Here is a 6000-nt window from a genome sequence, read left to right as displayed (position 1 = left end):
ACTAAAAATGTAACAAAATTAAAGAAATTTAACAGAACTATATTTCAAACTTGTTGATGTGACGTCATGATGTGATGACGTCACGAAGGAGAATGTGCGACGTTACGCGGCAAAATCAGTAAAAATTACTTAAAATCACTTAAAACGCATGGAATAAAAAGAAAATTTATTTGTTTTACATATAAGATTGAAATATATTTCATTCATGCACACCAGCTATTATATTTTCACTCGTGGCTACGTCACTCGTGAAAATATTGCATCTGGTGTTCACTCAGTGAAATTATATTTCAATCTTACATGCAAAACAAACAAATATCCTCTATCAAATGCATTAAGTAGATTCATTTCTTAGTTGCATTGCTGAATAAACAAATTTTGCTAAGTTAACAATTACATTTTTGTTCGTACATTTCATTATTGATATGAATTTATTTAAATAAGGCCATGAGCAATAATATCTAGGTAAACATGTTTTCCTTAAGTTGTTATAATATTGGCATACTAATAAGAAGTGATATTCAGTTTCAATTTGTTTCATATTGCATTTTGTACAGAGGCTTTGGTTTCTTTCAATATTTCTATGTCTACCCTCTTCAATAGCTTATTTGTGCGAAGAGCACCTAAACCTTGATAGCATTTTACGATGTTTTAAATTATTAACACAACTTAAATATTTCTTATGGGTAAATTTAATTTTAAACAAATTAAAACTTTCTAACTTTGAGAAAGTATTAAGTTCAGCACACCATTGCTGTAGCTGCTGATCATATATTCTTTGTATAATAGTATTAACATGCACAAGTGAAATATTATCATTATCCCATAGATATGAAAAACCTAAGAAAAACCTAAGTCTGGCCACATATTTTAAACATTTTTTGACCAGCTATTTAACAAATTACCATTTGCATCTTTTAAAAATACTAACTTGTATAAAAGAGAGTTTGGGGATTTCATAATTCTGTACAAATACTTAACAATGCTGACTTTTCGCATAACTAATAATTGAAATCGTCCAAATTCACCAAGAACTGCTGATGTTGTAGTTTGCTGACGTACACCAAGAACAATAAAAATTTCAACATTTTCGCTGACTAGTGCCTTATGAAAACCCCATACCTCTGAACTAATGTAAGAATCGGTATAACCATGCTATCAAAAATTTTGATTTTTTTCTGTGACATTAAGGGCAATGGAATCAAATACAGAATTAACAGAGTATAGTGCTTTAAGTGCTTGATTAGATAACGCATTTTGGGTTTGATAAAAATTCCCATTAGACGATAACGTAACACCAAGATACATGAATGACTTAACAACACTAAGTAGCTCATTATTGTAATATACTTCTATATCTTCATTTCTAATTCTAGATTTAAAAACCATAGCAACTGTTTTATCTACATTCACCACAATACCCCACTTAGTACAATATGTATAAGGTTTATTAAGGAGGCATTGCAATCCTTCCTTAGAATAAGAGAATAAAACTTATCGTCCGCAAATAATAGTAAAAATATTTGTATATTATCTAATGAGAATGTATCAACATTATCTATTTGTAAATTTTCGTGCATATCATTTACGAAGAAAATAAATAACAGAGGTGAGAGAGGTTGTCCTTGTTTTAAGCCTATATAACTCTCAAAATTGCTCTTACACAATATTTCACACAATTATACATACTACGTAACATTGTTACAACTTTATATTATACACCAGATTCAATCAATTTAAACGATATTCCATTTCTGTATAACATATCAAAACCTTTTTTGAAATCAATAAATGATGCATATACCTTTTTCTTTTCATGACGTATTATCTTATTAATAATTGAACATAAAACAAAATGCAATCAGTAGTACTTTTTTCTTTCCTAAAACCATACTGGAAATCAATAAATATTTCATTACTTTCGGCCCATTTACGTAATCTCATGTCTATCAATATTGAGAAGAGAAAAAATACTAGTAAGGGTGATACCTATGTAATTCTTCTTGGGCACTGGTACAATAATACCACTACACCACGATTCAAAATATTCATTTGAATTGAAAATATGATTAAACAATTAACATAATATTGGTGCTAAAATTGTTTTGCATTCAATAAATATCTCCGGAATAAGTTTATCTATACCAGCACTTTTACCACTCTTAAGGGAAGAAATAGACTTTATCACATCATCGATCGTGAAATCCATGTCAAGTTCTTAAACATTGTTGTAAAATATATCATTATTTTTCTAAATGTTCCTCAACGAAATTATTTATGAATGTCTCTTCGTTTGAAAATAAGTTTTTAAAATGCTGAAAAAATCTTCCGATGACAGTTCATTTTTGCTTGATTTCTTTCTCATTTTTTTATTTTCTTCCAAAACTTTTGTGGCTGCGTGCCAGCTAACAATGACATTTTCTTTCTCTGATTTAAATAAAATTTAGTACGTGCTCGCCTCTTAGCTTTTCTATAAAGACGTCTGTTATTAACAAGTATTTCTATATTTTGATTCGACATGTTCTTACAATAATTTTTATTTGCACGTTTAAACTCTTTTCTAGCGTTTTCTCAGTCTTGATTAAACCATGAACTTTTAAATTTCCTCTTTCTATTATTTGTATTCTTTCTTTATTTGTTTTGACTCTCCAAATATACTAAATGATTTTTTTTAATACAAAACATCTGATATTTTATGTTTACCTATATCTAATTCAACATTCATTTCTAATTACACTATTCACAATCATGTCAATGTTCGTTATTTCATTCTCAATCAATTCTTTGTAATTATCTATCTTGTCTCTATCTTCGTTATTCCATTTTAATACATTAATACTAACACTTTCATTATCAATGATTTTCGATATACATGCAAAGCTCAAAGGGGTCCGACACACTTGGGTGTGTTCATATATAGTGTAATTAACTTACACAATCACTGACAGTCTGTGAAAAACAGTCCACTATTTAAACAAGTATCACTTTAACCTTTTCATTTCTCTGCTGATCACAATGCAATACCATGCTGATCATTATAAATACAACTTCAAATAATTAATGCAAATCGGTAGTGTTTTATAAATGTTTACCTTTCCCAAAATTGTCCAAAATGAAGTTCATTTACACGAGTGTGTCCACACACACTATCCCCGTAAGCATACGTTTCCGTGATGATTTCCAGCTATTAGACCTTTCCATCTGAAACGGACTTCGTAAACGGACTTCGTAATACGGAATAATTTAGGGATTTTCTCAAAACATAAATGCGAGGAAAATAAAATAATCAGTACGCTAAAACGTTATAACAGCGGTAATTGTACATGTCTATGCTTTTTATTATATTTCTATCAACATATTAAAAAAAAGAAGAGGAGAGATCTCCTGTAGAGAGCCTGCAACATTTGAAACACCCGGCACTCGTCGTGTGTATATTTGTATAAATATCACTATGACTAAAGTATTTATAAAATGTAGTAACGCTTTAGTGTGAAACTGCACGAAATTATTGAGCGTTAGAATTATACAATAATAGTACATATGTTACACCAACTAACATTAAACCCTAGGTCCTCAAAAAATGCTGATTTTCTTACGGTTATACCTTTGAGTGGGAAAAACTGTCTATTACTATTATACGTGCGTCGTCAATTTTTTTTGTTATGTTTAACAACAACTGTGTTACTTTTCGCTGCAACACTATACTGTTGCATTGTATTTAGATTTTTAGAATGAACGCTAGTAGGCAAAGGCTAACTATTTTGATTAAGTTCAATCCCCGCCAGATGCTTCAAAATATATCAACCGTACATGGTTATGTTGAGTTGCCGTAATGATGCCACCTCTAGACTATTTTCAAATGATTCGAATATATATTCCGAAAGAATCTTTTTTTCCAAATTTTCTCAGAAAATGTGTACAATTTCTATAAAATAACTGGTAAAACATCTGAAATATAAATATCAACATTACATAAACTTAGAATTACAGTGGTCAGTAAATATGATTCTAATGTTTCTGATGTGGATACGATGTTACCCATCCCTAAATTATAACACTTCACACCATATTCAATGTGAGCACCGCATATGTACATAATTATTGAAATTAGCACATTTATACATACATTTTACACAACATTTGCGAACTACATCACTTGACCAACCATAGATCAGTGGCTTAGTAAACGTGGCGGTTGGGAAAAAATGTATCCTACAGTTGGTACATCACACAAATTAGTGCGACCAATGGGTAAGCCACAAGAACAATTCTATTCTGGATATTGTCCTTTCCACGCTATCAACACACATTCAGATGGCGACGTTTGTATAATTCTAACGCTCAATTCCCACTGAAACGTTACTACATATTTTACAAATGAACTTGGCGTCAACAGTGACAGTAGATATGTCCTGCTTTCCCACAATGTACCAACACTTACTAGTATATCTTGAAAAAAATAGCTTCTTTGTCATTGGTTGAAAAATTAACACTACAATAGAGTATATGAATGAAGAAACTTGTATTGTTGTTTTTATTTGGCCTTTATATAAATTATCTTTATACAAGTATTGTCTCCATCTTTAATGTGTTGATGGTTTATAGAAATACTATAACTAGCATATGCATGTAAGAAAACTGTATTACAGTTTTAGCATATTGGTATTTTTATTATTTATGTTTTGAGAAAATCCCCAAATTTATTCCGTATTACGAAGTCCGTTTACGAAATCCGTTTAAGATAGAAAGGTCTATTGACCGATACAGTTCGTTGAATAAACTTGTTTGCGATATATTTCCACCTATAGTCTTACACAAAACACTAAACACAGGCGATAAATCAACTTGCTGATCTGTGCTGGCCTAGACAAAGTCATGCGGGGAAAGCTTATTTGAAAAGAAAACACACACACACACACATATATATATATATATATAGAGAGAGAGAGAGAGAAAAATCGCACGAAAAATCGGCAAGCCACAGCCGGGACTCGAACCACGGGTCTCTGGATTGCCGGTCCAGTATGCTAACCACCACACCACAGCGGCCGTTGCTTTTTCTTCGTGCTAATTGGCCTTATATATTTAAGTTATTTTTAACTTTATTGTGACGTCATCACTTTTATTACCATAACGGCTTCTTTTATCGCATTTATCTGACTCAGTCACTATTATCAATTTTCTTATGGCAAACACACTTATTGTTTTTTTTTAAAAGACCATTCCCGCCCAAGAATGAATATATATGAAAGAAAGAAAGACATGAGCGAGAAATAATACATAGAAAAATCGCACGAATATATATATATATATATATATATATATATATATATATATATATATAATATATATATATATATATATATATATATATACATAGGTTTGTGAAAAATATTTGCATCTACAAAATACCTTTCAAAACACTGGATCCAAAGAAGGATATACAAGAAAGTGGAAAAAAAACAATAAATTTGGAGAAAATAAACGTTCATACAGTGCTAAAGTATAAATACCCAAGTACTTTCGGCGTATTATGCCTTCATCAGGGGTGTATTACATGTATAATGTGCACACAATCGAGCACAAATCTCAATACGTGTGTACTGTATAGTATCAAAAATTGAACTGAAACACAGTCGCTAGAAAGGTGATAAAATTACATCGATTATGAATAGACCGTTATTGTATGGTCATTGTGTAGTACTTTACAAAAGAGAATATAGCCTGCGGTCAATATCGCATAAACTCGGTTAAATATATCTATAAAACTGTGTTTAAAAGAAAAAATATATATAAACTAAAAAAATAAAACTTCACATATAAGGGCGTTTTGTGTTTTTTTAACTATAAGTATGATGTAAGAAAATGCAAGTTACAAACAGTATGATGTTATATGAAGTGGAAATTTACGATAAGGTGAAAGTAAAAACGAAGCTCTCAGGCAAGGGAAAAAATAGCCCTCCCCGACACCGCCTGATGACTAAAGTTAGGTTTTAAAGT

The 6000-nt window shown here is 30.7% G+C and overlaps 1 non-coding gene across 1 annotated transcript; it reads right to left on the bottom strand.

Annotated features, from left to right (window-relative positions):
- Positions 1-4976: 4976 nt before the first annotated feature.
- Trnaa-ggc (transfer RNA alanine (anticodon GGC)) lies at positions 4977-5049 on the bottom strand. The gene has a single exon. It is a non-coding gene; the product is annotated as a tRNA-Ala (tRNA).
- Between the last annotated feature and the right edge of the window lie 951 nt (positions 5050-6000).

The sequence above is a fragment of the Ruditapes philippinarum genome, unplaced genomic scaffold (assembly GCF_026571515.1).
Source record: "Ruditapes philippinarum isolate M1 unplaced genomic scaffold, ASM2657151v2 ctg8479_1_1_1_1, whole genome shotgun sequence".
Classification (NCBI taxonomy): domain Eukaryota; kingdom Metazoa; phylum Mollusca; class Bivalvia; order Venerida; family Veneridae; genus Ruditapes; species Ruditapes philippinarum.
Note: the sequence above shows the minus strand (reverse complement) of the source record. Positions and strands in the feature narration are given on the sequence as shown.